Source organism: Trichosurus vulpecula, chromosome 4 (assembly GCF_011100635.1).
Source record: "Trichosurus vulpecula isolate mTriVul1 chromosome 4, mTriVul1.pri, whole genome shotgun sequence".
NCBI lineage: Eukaryota > Metazoa > Chordata > Mammalia > Diprotodontia > Phalangeridae > Trichosurus > Trichosurus vulpecula.
In genome coordinates this window covers 50816379-50833071 of record NC_050576.1, presented here as the reverse complement: position 1 = coordinate 50833071, position 16693 = coordinate 50816379, and the positions used below count along the sequence as shown (strand labels likewise).

The window sequence follows — 16693 nt, the reverse complement described above, 5'->3', positions numbered from 1 at the left end:
AGGTAAGGAGACTGAGGCCCAGGGAGGTTTAAAAAAACTCATTCAATGTCACAAAAATAAGTGATGAGGGTACAATTTGAACCAAGGTCCTCTAAGTCCAAATTCCAACACTATTTCCACAACACCACTGAGTCAGTTCTAAAATGGACATACAAAGAGACATAAGTACGTGTGTGTGTGTGTGTGTGTGTGTGTGTGTGTGTGTGTGTGTGTGTATGTCAATCCTTGGGAGCGTATGGATTACAACTATATGGACCACTATAATGTTATATCAACTTCTAGTATTATGAGATCATTGAGGGTAGAAATTTCTTCCTAAATTATATAAAACCTTTCACATGCAGACTATGATGTTACTTCCTCACTTGATGTAGAATACATACATTTCTAATAATACTGATTTAAAGATACTTTTAGTTAAGGTCATTGAAACTTTGTTTGTGTTTTTTAAATTAAATTTTAACTTTGTTAGCCATGTTTCAATAGAGACAGGACAACTGGAAACATTCTTAAAACCTCTGGAAAGTTTCTACATCAAATCTCTTATTAAATGTAATGCCTCTTGGTATTCACAATAACCCCATAAAACCCATCTAATGGAAGCTGTAAAATTTTTTGAAAGTTACTCTAAAATGAGGCCATTAATAAAATCATTAAACTGTCAGAACCCCTAAGTCAACAAACCATTTGGGCAAAACGAAAAGTTTGCTTAAACATTTCTGCATTTTGTGGTGTTTAAGGAAGGGAATTCCAAGAAACAGCACTTATTTTACTGTTTTTCAAAAAAATTTCTTTGCAGTCTAGGCGAAAAACTAATATTCCTGCAGAAGACCTAATGGGCAGATGCTCCTATTAGTTGTAGAAAATCCATTCATTAATTTTGTTGGAGGTGGGGAGAGTTGTAGAAAGGTGAAAGAAAGAGGGAGCTTTAAATGGCTTTCTTTACTCCCCCCTCTCATTATTACTTTTTTTAAAACTTTGTATGAGGACAGTAAGTATATTAAGTCATCAGAGGACTTCTCACGGTATCTCTTCTACAGCTGTATAAATCTTTCACCCTCTTGCCCATTAACAAGTTCACTTGAAAGAAAATTGCTGACCCTATTTCCTTTAGAATTGAGTACCATTTGCCCTTTGGGTAAAATTCTCTTGCCTCCTGTTTTCTCTGAGTCACAAAGATATTTATTAGAGAAAAAATCAAGTAAAAGCACAAATATCTCAAGACTGACTCTCTATATGTTTCAGACCAGCCCTTTTGTTAGTGAACACTAAACTACATGTACAAGATCATGTTTCATGTCAGCTGCAGTGATGTTTTGGGTGGATTTGATTCAACCATATGAGAAAATGGCAAGAAGCCTATGAGCTAAGTGGCATGGAGAGATCTTTAGAATAGTCACTACATTTTTCACTTTAAATGAATGAAAAATTGTACTATTATTTTATTATGTACCAAGCACAGAGTCCACACGAACATTTATAGTTATAGCGATAACTCTAAGGGGCTCACTTTCTAGTATCATTGACCATAAGCCCCTTAAGATGTCCATCCCATTAACCATCAATCAAGTGACTCTCTCAACATTTAGAAAAAGAATTTTTTAGTAATGTGGTATAATAATGAGAGTTGGTACAAAACATTATCCCTAAGACCTTGAATGTGTTTTTTTTTTTCTCTAACTATACACAACCTTCATGGTAAAAGATGACTCAAACTTAAAATAAATGGTATTAAGGTATGCATGTGGATGTGTAGGACCATGTAATGACTAGCACACTATATAGGTAATATAAATAACATTTTTAAAAAGAAGAAAAATCAGAGTCAATATATAATATTATTTATATCCCAGAAGGAAGGTAAAAAAAAGAAGCTCTAAAAAAACTATGGAAAAATTCAAAAGTTCTTGTTACTAAGAATATTTTTTTTATTACCCATAGCTAGCAGGCTTTTCTGAACGAATCTCCTTGAATCTGCTTTCTTCTATTCATGAGTATCTTACTGTAGAAATCTGTCTGAATTTCTCTGTGTTTGTCCTTAATATCTCTCTTTTACTAATAGAGTTTTTTTTTCCCTTGTCTGTCACTTTTCCTTTCTCTCCAATGATAGGGTCAATGTGGGAGGTGGGGTGGAGAAGAGAAAGAAATTCTTTCCTTCCTTCCCTAAAGAGTTGTTTCTCCTCAGGAGTTTGGCCAAAATTTTGAAAATGGAATCCTTAGAAGTGTATCTCTTCCACCACCATATTTCTTTACTCTTGATGTCAGAAGATATAATAATAATAATAATAATGATGATGATGATGATGATGATGATGATGATAATAATAAAGTAGTAAATAATAGGAGGAGGAGGAGAAGAAAAAGAAGAATTGATATTTGTATATCCCTTTCAGGTTTGCAAAGAGTTTTACAAATGCCACAGGAAACCTGGGAGCTAGTCACTATTATTATACCCATTTTACAGGTACGGAACCTGAGGTAACAAAGGTTAAGTGACTTGCCCCAAATCACACAGCTGGTTAGTGAGGAGGCCAGATTTGAATTCAGGTCTTCCTGACTCCAGGCCCAGTGCTCAGCACTCTATCCACCGCACTCCCTAGTTGCCTTAGTAGAATAGCCTATATAATCTGGGCACTGTTTACTCTTATTCTAAGTCTCAGGTTGATCATCCATGAAATTGTGATACAAATATTCCCTCCTTTACATGACTAGAAAGTGAATTTTTTCTCATCCTATAACAATCCGTGAAGATTATTTGCAATGACCGTAAGGGCTTCTGATCTTTCTTGACGTACACAGGACCCAGTTTCATCATCATCATCTTCATCATCATCATCGGCATCACCACCTCTCCTACAACAATCCTCGTCACAGTCATTCCAAGTACTATAATCAGGCAAGTAGAAACTTCTCAACCATACAGCCCCTATTTCCTTTTTTTTTAATTTAATCAATTAATTCCAGTGCTTTCCCTCTTTTAATTATTTCCTATATATCCTGCATATAGCTTACTTGGTATATATTTGTTTGCATGTTGCCTCCATTAGGTTGTAAATTCATTGACGGCAGGGACTATTTTTGCTTCTTTTTGTATCCCCAGACCTTAGCATAGTGCCTGGCACATAGAAGGTGCTTAATTCTTAATTTTTTAAATTGAAATGAGTTGATCATGACTACAAATCAACCTTGAATTTTAGGTAAATCATGCCCTCCCTTGTTCCCTGAGCACACCATATCCAAGGAATCCTTTCTATTATTATCTATCCATCAAGGTCCAGTTCCAATCCTATTTCCTCCTAAAGGATTTCTCCATTTTCCCTAAGTTCCTTTAACACATTTTCCAAATTGGTTTTTATCTTTAATTATGAAACACCTCATTTGTTTGACATCACCAGGGAATGAGGTGTTCAATACGTGAATATTCCCAATAACTGGTTCTAAATTCTTCTTAAAATGTAGGGCCTCCTTAGAGTATACTAAACATGATTTAACCTCTTCTTGTTGAGTCAAGATCATTATGATGTGAAATTATGTCAATTATTGCACTGCACTGTAATACAATGATGCCCTCAGGTGCTATTGAGCAGTATAGGGCTATTTACTTTGTGCTTAATAACTTTAGTGTCTTTACTAGCTCCTCTTTTGTTGTTAGCTGCCCCTTTTCATCATTCCAATGTATAGCAGACCAGTCAGTATACTAAGTACTAGAGAAATAGAAACTTAGCTTTATTATCTTGAATGCCCCTTTGCCCCCCAGATTTCTAGCTATTAACATCTGGACCTTATATTATATGTTATAAACTCCTATACTTTGTCATCTGTCTAATTTCTGTGTCCTAAGGATCACTTTTCCAAGGATACTGCAGTTGAGATTTCCTGTATGTGTTATATCCCCCTTATTAGAATATAAGCTCCTTGTTTTTCTCTATCACAGTGCTTGGTACATGGTGGTGGCATACAATAAACCTTTAATACTTGCTTGTTGGTTTCTTTGTTTTATTCCCTTCCATGAATGTCTTTGGTCCTTGCTGCTTTTGCAAGTTCATACAATCAGTAAACTTAATTATATATATATATATATATATGTGTGTGTGTGTGTGTGTGTGTGTGTGTGTGTATGTGTGTATATATATGTATATATATACACACACACACATATATATATGTGTGTGTGTGTATATATATGTGTGTGTGTATATATATATGTGTGTGTATATATATACATATATATATATAGATATAGATATATGTGTGTGTGTATATGTATATATCAAAGGTGCTCTCCTACCGACTCTGCCCCTGGATTTGGTGAAGGTGTCAGACTTGTCTTACCTAGTAAAGTGATAATAACCATTATTTCTCCTAGAAGGTTTTTAACTGATATTCAGAAGTTAGAGCTATGCTCCAGATCATAAGATAATAGAGTAAAAGCTATAGGAGACCTCAATGATAAGCTAGTCCCTCTCTATTCAGCAAGCTACGTTTTGTAGAGTAGTAACCAGACCCACAGAAGCAATGTAACTTTCTCAGGCTTTTAAAGGTATCAGGCATAAGAGGCATAATTTTAACCTAGGTCTTGTGACTCCAAAATCAGTCCTTTTCCACTTAGAATACAATGCCCCCCAACATTTGGTTATTTCCAAATTGGACTATAGATTGGGTCCAAAATTGAACAAGAGGAGAAGAATGCACTAAATTGCCTTTGTGCAACTCCTTTTTCAAGTTCTTTTTAGAAACAAAGGCCTATCTTTTAATGTTAGTACTCCACTGACTATTAGACATGGAGCACATATGTTGTAAAGAAGCAGAAGTAAGTATCACATAGATAGTCATGGAGAACTTCATGGTTGCTGTCAGTAGGTTGCAACATGCAACAAATAGAGAGAAACAGGAGTAAAGGGGATCACCATGGAAATGAACTGTATGAAAGGAAAAGACTATTGACTGGTGAGGGTGAGAGATGTCAGGTAGAGGGCCTGAGTGTTCAACTGGTATCCTTGGGATGTTAGGGAATGTGAACAAGCCCCATAGCATGCATAAACATGGGAACTTCTGCTAGGTCTATGTCACAAATAAATCCCCCAAAAAGGGTAAAGGACCTATTTGTACAAAAATATTTATGACAGGTCTTTTTGTTGTGGCTAAGAATTGAAAATTGAAGGGATGCCCATGGATTGGAGAATGGCTAAAAAAACTGTGTTATACACTCTGATGAAATATTGTTGTGCTATAAGAAATAACAAACAGAATGATTTCAGAAAAAAAAAACTTGGAAAGACTTACATAAACTGATGCAACATGAAGTGAGCAGAACCAGAAGTATGTAGTCCACAGTAACAGCAATGTTGTACAATGAAGAACTGAAAATGACTTAACTAGTCTCAGTAATACAATGATCTGAGACAATTCTAAAGAACTAATGATTATGCATGTTATCTACCTTCATAGAAAGAACTGATATTGTCTGAATACAGACTGAAACATGGTCATTTTTCACTCTCTTTCATTCTTTCCTTTTATTTGAGACTTCTTGTATTAAATGGCTAATACAGAAATGTTTTACATGATAGTACATGTATAACTTATATCTGATTGTTTACCATCTGCAGCAGGGGGTGAGAGATAAAATTTAGAACTCAAATCTTTAAAAAACCAATTTTTAAAAATTTTAATGTGTAATTGAGGGAAAATAAAATATTATATAAATGAGCTTATAGATCCAAGTGTGTAGATCCAAGAGAAAGTGTTCATGCAATATAATCTGTAACTGGAATGGGAATATCCATAATTGAGTATTAAAATACCTTCAAGATATCCAGTATTCACATACACAGATATGCCTGCATACACATGTGCATGCACACACACATATACTCATTCAGTGGATGTATGTATATATATATAGAGAGAGAGAGAGAGAGGACATTTAAAGGAATTTAATATATAAACATAATAATTTCAATGAATATTAATATAATAGTGTAACAACTTATTTACATTAAAATTAATATGTTTTATATATTTAGTAACTGAAAATAATATATAAAATGGTTGCCTGGTAAGAATTACTTAGCAAAACTGCATGATAATTAAAAATAAAAATTATTTCCTATTAGAATGCAAATTAGTTCAAGTTAGGTGATTCTCAATAATTTAACTGTAAAGAATTTGTTCTTTTAGGAAAGGTTTGTTTGTTTTGTTTTTGGTTTTTCCCTTGCAATCTACTCTTTTTTTTTTCCTCACATAATACAAAAGTAAATTTTACCCTAACCAGAGTATATGCACCCTCCAATTTCTCTATTGGAATGTGTTAGTGAGGAGGATTTTGTTATCTTTTTAGAGTTTAGTTTCTCAGGATCCATTGGCATGGGAAGGTCTAGTTTTCAGGTGTTAGATAATAACTCCCAGAATAGTCTCAGGGATCCTAGATAGTAATTCTTAGAGTCATAGTGACAGACAGTCCTACTGAGGCTGTGCCATGAGATATGGGAGTGACACAGTTGATATTTACTACACTTGTGCAGAATGATTATATTGCTAAAGTTAACTTGTGAGCTTAATATCGGCAATATGCCTTCTTTGTCTGTTGCCCTTTTATAGGTTTAACAGGTGGACATTGGTCAGTGAGTTGGGGGAAACCCATGGGGGAATCCACAGATAATGAATAGAGGAATGCATGTACCTGCCTCAGTTGACCCTCATTGAGGCTTGAGGGGACTTAGGACAATGCAGGAGCTGTGCTTGTCTCGACTGACACCTTTGAGACATAGGGGTAATTGCCTCCACATCTCTCCAGCCCCTGGGAGGAGGGGAATTAGGGAATGCTTGATTAGTCAATGCTGTGGGAGCTGATTCTCAGCAACCTTCTGAGAAGACTAGACTAGAATCAAGCTTATTATTAACTCCTCCAAAGCTGTTTTCCTATCTGATCAGATCAAGACTGAACCTGTTAGAAGCTGGAGTCCAGAACCTCCAGTGCCTCCTGTGTGTTATCAGTGAAACAGAATAGAAATATCATTGTTGAAGATGTATGCTTAGGCAAATGAAGACTGAGTGACATCAAATTTTAGAGATGGAAAGGAACTTAGAGATGATAATCAAAATCCATCATTTTAACAACAAGGAAACTGAGACCAAGAATATTGAAGTGATTTTTCTAGAGTCACAAGACAATGAACAAGCCTAGCTTTGAATTCAGTTCTTCTGGAGTAAGCAACTTTTCCATTATATTATACTTTTTCCAGTGGAGACCCTATTTTTCTTTTAGTGTATATTATAAATATACAGTATAAAAAGTTGGAAGTACCAGCTACCCTTTTACCTTTGCTATTATCAAATCCCCATTCCTTTCAGCCTATTTCTCCAACCAAGGAGTCAATAACCTACTTTAAGAGTGGATAATTCTACCATATGAATGCTCTTTTACTAGAGAGAAAAGCCAAACAAAGAGCCTATTTTGGAGATAGCAGAGATTTCCTGCTCTGTATGTACAGAGAGAAAACAAGAGGATAGATACAGAAATAGGGGAATATTGTGAGGCATGAGTTTCTTGATGTAGTCATTCATTCTGGGAAATACTTGAAAGTGCTGACTAAAAATCTCTTAGATGAAGATAACTCGACCTTTCCCCTTACAATATCCATTTCTACATATTTCATCACCTACTCGACATTTCTCCTTAAACAACTTGCTGTCACCACAAACTTAGCTTGTCTAAAATTAAATCCATTATCTTCTTTCCCTAAAGCAGGCTTTTTAATGACCTTTCCTATTTCTGGTAACAGCACCACCATTTTTCCAGTTGCTAAGCCTCAAAGTATTGTAGGGATATTTTAAACTCAGACCTCTGCTCTTTTCCCTCTAAATGCAATTAATCACCTATTTAACAAAGTTTATTAAGTAAGATCCTCTCTTCTCCTCCCCCTACCTGAGGGTTTTCTACCCAAAGAAAGGTAAATTTTGATGGATGAAACCTACCTAGTTAATTGGGAGGTTTACTGGCTAGATTTCTTTCTCAAAGACCAAGCCTTAAACCCATTCACTTTGGATCTTATTGATTGGACAATTGGTCCCTGGGAGGGCCCTCCTGACTGAGAGTGAATGCAAATAGTAACTGTTTCTCTTTTGGCCAACAACCTTGAGGGTCTTCCCCTCTCAGATTGATTTTTTTATTAAAGGGGCCATCCCTTGACTCAGTTTTCAAAAAGACCTATTCACTGAATGGGCTTTGCCTCACTCAAAGTGAGATCTTGAAAAGACCTTCGCTTAAAAAGGCCAAGGTCTCCCAAGGCATCCTGGGCCATCTCCAGTCTTCCTGATCTATGTCTTGCCACCAGACCCAGATGGCTCTGGAGGAGAAAGTGAGGCTGGTGACTGTGCACAGACCTCCCTCACTCAAATCAAATTGAATTGCAAGTCATGTCATCTCCCTGTGATGCCATGGTCTTTTTCAAGAAAGAAGGACAAACCACAACCACAAGCTGCCCACATAATTATGTAAGCTAAGAAATTCAAAGAAAATACAAGCAATCACTGCTAACAAAGGAAGGCACATATCACTCAATTAAGAACCCATTATATGAAATGCATTATTCTAAATGTCACAATTTTTAGCTACTTTCAAGGAGTTTATTGTATATCTTGGGAAAAGACACCAAAATATTTAAGTAAATATAAAACATAAGGGGGTTGATACAACTGGACCTCTGATTTATTGGTTTAGTGAACTGCCAATTGAATCAATTCATTCTACCAATGTAGGTCAATATTTTGTTTATAAATTACTGGCCTACACTCTGACCCAGCAATATCATTACTAGGTCTGAAACCCAGAGAAAAAGAGAAATAAGTCCTATATACACAAAATATTTATAACAATTCTTTTCTGGTGGCAAAGAATTGAAAATTGAGGAGATGCCTATCAATTGGGAATGGCTTAACAAGTTGTGGTGTATGTTTGCGACTGAATACTATTGTGTTATAAGAAACGATGAGCAGGATGCTTTCAGAAAAATCTGGAAAGATTTCAATGAACTGATACAAAGTGAAGTGAGCAAAACCAGTAGAATTTTATACACTGTAATATCAATATTGAATGATTGACTATGAATGACTTAATTATTCTAAACGATACAATGATTTAAGACAATTCCAAAGGACTTGTGATGAAAAATGCTACCCACCTCCAGAGAAAAAACTGATGGAATGTGAATGCAGATTAATGCACTTTTTTGCCTGTATTTTCTTTTACAACATGTCTAATAAGGAAATGATTTGCATGACTGCGCATGCATAATTTATATCAAATTGCTTGCCTTCTCAAGGAAAAGGAGGAGAGGGGAGATAATTTGGAACTCAAAGTTAAAACATTAAAGTTAAAAATTTTGTTTATATGTAACTGAGAAAAATGAAATAAAAATTAAATGTCAAAACCAAAACAAAAACTTACCATTCTAGAATTTGCCTGGAGTGCTAAGAAGGTAATTGACTTATGTAAGGTTATACAACATATATATGTCAGAGGTGAACTTCATCTAAATCATCCTGTCTAGACCAGACTCCAAAGCCAGTATGCCACGGAAATTTTCAATTCCAATATAGAATAGAATTGTACTCTCTTTGTGTAGAGGAACAACAGATATGAATGAAGGAATGACTTCAAACTCTACCTTGCATCTACTACCTTGCCTACTATAAATTCCATGGACAAACATACCCTTGCTCCATCTCCACCCAGGAGAAGCTCATCACTTCAAAAACTCACTACCATGCTGCTAACTCAAGCCCTGATAATGACCATTTGCCTGTCTGCTCTCCCTCCTAGTGAAGAGCTGAAGGGAAGAATGCCAGTGTCCTCCCTTCTTTATAGAAGGCAGAAAACTAGGCTAGAAGCTCCACTCCATTCTACATCTGCTGCCCTGCCTTGTTTCAAGATGCCCCAGGACCAGGTACCCTCTGGTGTCCTTGTCCTCTCCCCCCCTTTCCTACCTCCTTTTATGTATTATCTTCCCCTTCAGATTATATGCCTCTTGAGGGCAGGGACTGTTTTTCTTTTTATTGTGTCCTCAGTGGTTACTACTGAATCTGACATGTAGTAGGTGCTCAACAAATATTTATTGGATTGCTTTGGAATGAATGAATGATTGCAAACATATTTATGTATGTATGTGTAACTATATACATATACGTGTGTATCTATGTATGCATATTTATAATGTACATATATATTATATATAACATATACATGTCATATCTATTGTGTTTATATCTATATATTTTATATATACACACATAAAAATTACCTCAATCCTAATGTTCTCATGACTGCTTGTCTTTCCATCATGAGATTCTAATACTATTTATGCAATAAAAATAAGGTTTATAAAAATCTGCCATGCTCAGGATATTTGTAGATTCAATTTAGACTATGATGAATAACAAAATATGTATGACTCATAAGAATATGTCATTCAATCAACAAGCATGTATTATGTACCTTCAATATGCCAGGAATATATACATATAACACATAGAGCCACTACATAAATTAATCACTTTCACGTTGTATTTTTAAATTCTGAATAGTCAGCTTAAAATCAAATTTAAAAAAGCACCTCAAGTATAATTAAGTAGGGGCTTTCCCCCTTTATTGTTTGAGCTGTGTTTCTCTAAATATTGGCTTATTTTTCCCTTAGCTATGGCCTACCCCATACCATTTTCATGACTTCTGGCTTATCTTTTTTAGCTTACTGGAAGTGTCTTTTGAAAGGTAGACAGATCCTATCACTATGTCTGATGGCAGCTATGTCTAATTCAATGTCTAATTCACTCAAGGGCACTTCCTTTTAGTCAATATTCTTTCCTTTTTTATCATATTGCTTTAAAAGTGCCAGGCCTTTTCTTTTCATTATGAAAAATCCAACCAAAGGAAACATGGGTTAAGTAAACCTTGACAGATTTAGTCACAGCCTCGGCTATATTCTTACATTAGTATTACCTCAGTCCAAACATTCTCAAAATTCCTTTTCCTGACAATGTGCAATTCTGATTGTATCTATGCAGTAAAAGTGAAGTTTATAAAAATCTACAATAAAGTAAGGACACTCACAGATAAAATTTCAACCATTGTGTACGTTCATAACTCATCATAAAATGGATAGTTAGCCTTACAAGGCATTTTAAAAGAAACAAAAATGGTAATCATCTAAGTGGTAGCTTGGGGATTCTAGAGTAACCTCTACTGACACAGCATTCCAGAATAATGTGTGATCAAATGAGAAAACGCTGGACATGTAGACAGAAGACCTGACGTTGAATTATGGCTAACTAGGAGCTGCTAATGACCGATGAGCCATTTATCCTCTATGTGTCTGTGTCCTCATCTTTAAAATTGAACAATAGTAGCTGTGAAGTATTATCCTAGAATCTTTGTAAAGAAAGTAATTTGTAAACATTAAAGCACTGGGAAAATGTGAGGAGGGAGAGTATTTATAGTTGTTAAAATAATAATTGCTGTTGATGGTGTTGTATCTTGATTATATACTATGACCTTGTTTTGGAGTTTTCAAACTCCAGAATTAAAGAAAAAATATTAAAAATGATTAAGATTTTAGAGGAAAGCCCAAGATGATTAAAATTGGGAGAAAGAAGACGTATGCAGAAAATTTAATATTTAGCACAGAACTAGAAGGAAAAATAAGTATTTATTAACCACATAAGCCAGGTTTGGTGCTAAACACTTTCCAAATTTCTATCTTATTTCATCCTTATAATCACTCTGAGAGTTTGGCAACAGGATTATCCCCGTATATTTGAAGAAATTTTGGCACATAGAACTTAATGACTTGTCTAGAGTCACATAGCTATTAATTGGATGAGACTGAATTTGAACTCAGGTCTTCCTAACTCAAGACCCAACACTTTATCTACTCTGCCACTCTACTGGCTGTCATTTTCAAGTATATTAATAGTGCTCTTGAGCTCTTTATCTATCTCATTCTTGCAGAAAATCTTTAGTATTGCTTACGTTTGGCTGTCTTTAGGTGGCTGATGACATGTGGAGGTACAGTTTTCAATTTAATTACTCTTCTGATTATTGTTAAACTGCTGGTCTTCTGTGTTTCAATTAGATTCCATTAGATTATAAATTCTTTGAGGGAAGGGAATGTCTTTGGCCTCTTTTTGTATCCTCAGCACTCAGCAGATTACCTGGCACATAGTAGACAATTAATAATTGTTTATCAATTGCTTTGAATTATCTATGAAAAACATGACATAGACTGGACACTATGTTGGCATTGCATGTTATCAGTTCAATTCAGCTGCTGCAAAGATCCAAGAGAACTACCTGGTATTGGAAAGAAAAATCAAAATTGCAGCACAGTACCTGGAAATCCAACGGTTAATAAAAAAAAAAACAACATTCAATAACAATGATTTTTACTCATATCTGTGAAATAATATACTCATTGTCCACTTGAGCCTGCATTCCAAACTTTTTTTTTTAATTTGATACTTTAGTCTCTAAGATTAGTTAGCAAAGACAAGGCACTTTCCTGTGTCAGTGAGAAAAAAAATTCTATACCAGGATTCCCTTGCACTAATGAAATCAAACTTCTAGGGTTCTAGATGCCCTCCAAATATATAATCCTACACACATAGCTAGCATATATATAGCACTTTAAAGTTTGCAAAGCACATTGCAAGAGTTATCTTATTTTGTGCTCACAACAAAACTGCAAAGCTAGATGTTATTCATATCCCCTTTTTATGCATCAGGGAATTGAGGCTGAGAGAGGGTAAATGTCTTGCCTTGGGTCACCCAGATATTTAATGTCTAAGACAGGATTGGAACTCAAATGTTCCTGATTCTAAACCCAACAAATTATACACTGTCATACAGACAGAGAGAGAGAGAGAGAGAGAGAGAGAGAGAGAGAGAGAGAGAGAGAATTATTTCTCCATTGTTAAATAGGTAGCTAGTGCTAAAAGCAGTATTTGAACTTATCTTCCTTATTCTCAAGTCCAACAATCCACCCATTGTAGCATTCTCCCTCTCTCCTTTTAACATAATCACGTATAAAGTCAGCAAAGAAATTCAGATTCTTTTTTTATTTCTCACCCTGGCTTTAGATTCTTTGAGAATGTTCAACTTGGATCAAGTGAGGCAAACGGGTTGCTTAAGCCATTACTTGATATTTATTTTCCTTTGGTGCCCATCCAAGCAGCTGGGCATTCATATGAAAGAGTGTGGTTACATTAGAAATCCAAAAAAACACATTGAAAACCTAAATGCTTAGAAAACTGTAATTATGATGTTAAGAACAAATATGATCTGTCTAGAACTGAACAAAATAAGAAATGAATTTAAATTTGTTTGTTCAAGTCCATGAACTAGTCTTCAAAGGAATTTCCATTACCATGTTTCTCTGCTTTGAAGTGGTTTTTTAACCCCACGAAGTTATAATTATCATGGCAAATGTCCAGATTGTTGGATATTGGAAAGTCAAACCTCATTTATGCAAGAGAGGGTTCCCTAAACACCTTCATTATTCACACTGGAATCAAGGATATATTATTGAGCTACTGGAGTTTGTAAAACCATCTGGTTTATTCTGTCTGAACAAAGAAGTCCATTTTTTTCTTTGTTTTCATTTTTCACTGGCTACAACAGAGTTTTTGTTCAGAACATGTCAACACATCCCTTATAAACTCATTAGGAAAATAGTCATAAGCTCCAGCTGAAGATTCAGCAGGGAGAACAGAAAATGAAAAATAAAAGTATTTACAGGTGGTTGAAGGATCAGAGGAGTGAAGTGGCAGCAAGGATGAGAGATGATTCACTTTTTTCTAAGAGGAATGTGTCCATTGGTGTCCTTGTCTGAAGCGTTCTGAAAAATATTTTTAGCATTAGTGATTCCTATACGAAATATAAAAGTTGATTTGGATAGCAAACTTATACAAAATGACTTTTATTTACTGGTATTTCCCTTAGATTCATCCTTATACCTCAAACAGATTTCATATATAAATATATATTTATGTATATGTGTGTATATATGTGTGTATGTGTGTGTATATACACATATGTAGCCAAATATGTGACTTTTCTGTGAATAATACTGTACTAAATTAAATCATAACACATTGTGCATGATATGTTTATAATTCCACATAATAGTCTCTTGACCTATATATTTTATACTTTAAAAAATGTACAGGATTCTATACAAATATACAAATATGCAAGATTCCTGAAAGTAGGTGTTCTCATAATGCAGTGTGGTAGAACTGAGAGTGTTGGGGGATTTGGAAGCAAGAAGACATCAGTTCAAATTCTAGCACTTGTGATCCTAAACAAATCACTTCTCTCTTGGATAATAATAGTACTTATATTGAGGTTTGATTATGATCAAGTAAGCAAAGTGTTTTGTAAACTTTAAAGTGATATGTAAGTGTGTTATTAGTAGTTTTTTTTAATTACTGAAATCACACCAGAAACAATAAATATATATTTATGTTTTGTCATCCCTCCTCTAAATGGTCCTGAAGAAATAAATTTCTGTCTTATTCTTTACAATTTTCATGTAATTGTTATTAGTTTTCATAGGAGAGCTAGACCAGATTGTATATCTTTATATTTTTATTAAAATAATAATCAAATACACCCCCTTTTCTAGAAAATGTTCTATACCTCAAAGTTTCATTTTTTCCTTTGTATTTCTCAGATTTCAAATGCAAATACCTCTGGGCATTGTCTCTCTTTTAAAATTTTTATTCCTAGGCAACTATGCTTCCCTTGGAGAATTAATCTTCAATCATATGATGGTTTGTTTTAGGTTGCTTGAATAACACTCCCCCCCCAAAAAACCCTGTAAGAACAGCATGGCTAAAAGTCTTTAAAGTCACTCAAAACTACTAGGTTTGGAAAACAGAACACAATGTCTCAGTGGAATACATGTTTAAAATATATATGTCTAAGTATTCAGATGTATATATCCGGCATTTTAAAATAGGTTTTACAAATATGTCTGAAAACTGAATATAATGGCTTCTTTTGATTATCTACCCATGGTGCCATCTAAAATAAATAATTTCCATTCAACCATTCACCTTACATTGCTTTGGTCCATCATTGTTTTTTTAAATCAGTGTTAAATTTTACCATACTATGAATTATGCAATATATGTCAACAGTGTCTTAAAGTTTTAGATGAATTGAATTTTTTTCTCCCCTCAATACCAAGTTTCAAAGAATTTTCATACATTATGGAGAAAGGCAAGTGGTGTATATGGGGGGTAGAAGCAGGAATGTGGGATCATCTCTGTAAAGACTTCACAAAATAATTGGATAGATAATACTAAATAATTAGTGAATTATCATTAACCATAGAAAAATTCTTAGACATACAATTAATTGATAAGGCATACTTCAATAAAATGCAAAGAAAATTCATCATGTCTGATTGTGTGATTAAATACCAACTCACACATGTGAGAAACACAATTTCCTGTTTGTTTATTTTTTTCCATTCAGTCTTTTATTATTCTCTAGCCTCCATCACTGATTGTTTAGACACCTTTCTCCACAATAAACTGGCATCCTTCCAACCCTAGAAGATAGTTCTACTCTGCAGACCCTTCCTCTCATTGGTCAGTTCCTACAAAATCTTAGAGTCTTCTATTTTCATTGATAAGAGAATGTGGAAATGGGAGATATTTGTTTCCTTAATAGTCTATCTCCTTGTTGGCCAAGGGTTTCACATCTAGATATTAATATACAAGTTAGAATTTATTAATGGTCTAAAATAGTAATGAAGATCTTTATCCTTCCTAGGCTGGTGAAGAGTAGACGCAACCTTACACTAACTGTACTCAAACCCTTTACAGCATGGTGAATAAAACCTCACAGAGTTTAAGTTCTGATGCAATCTGAGGATGAAGGGATACTTACATATTCATAAAGATATTGGAATAGGACTATTTAGAGTCTTTTGCACAGAGAAGATGTTTAATAAATGTTTGTTCAAATTGAGAACACAATTCCTTATCTTCCCTCCCAAAATCAATATCACTTTCTGGACTTCTTCATGTTAATAGCATTATGTTCCCAGTTAACTAAGGCTTCAAATATTAAGGACATAATTGAATCTTTTCTTCCCAAAAGTTCTTTACAATTACTGTCATATCTATTGATCCCTTCTGAAATGCCAGTGGAGGTAAATATCTTTTTGAAGGATGAGGTTGACCAGTCCTATAGCCCTTTTCTCCCAAACCATGTTGTCCCTGGAGATTCAGTCAGCTATGTCACATTACAACCATTAGTTGATTGTTGGTCTGGGGGCAATATAATGTCCCCTCAAGGTCATGTGGTCCCTTCATCTTCTTTGTGGAGTTGTTTAAATAAAAGGTTAGAAGTACAATGAAAATTGCTCAGCAGAAGTTTGGCTATCTGCTCCTTATTACGTAGTATACAGAGCACTGGGGCTGGAGTCAGGAAGACCTGAGTTCAAATTTGGCCTCAGAAAATTACTAGCTATGTGACTTTGAGCAAGTTGCTTGACATCTATCTACTTCAGTTTTCTAAGCTGTAAAATAGGGATACCAATGGCACCTACCTCCCAGGGTTAGCATCAGGGAAAAAATGAATTATTTGCAAAGTACTTAACACAGTGCCCAGTGATAGAAGGTGCTT

At 34.8% G+C, this 16693-nt stretch overlaps 1 pseudogene; it reads right to left on the bottom strand.

The window, feature by feature from the left end:
* Nucleotides 1–2732: 2732 nt before the first annotated feature.
* Nucleotides 2733–16693, bottom strand: part of LOC118846710 — a 73021-nt pseudogene continuing 59060 nt past the window's right edge.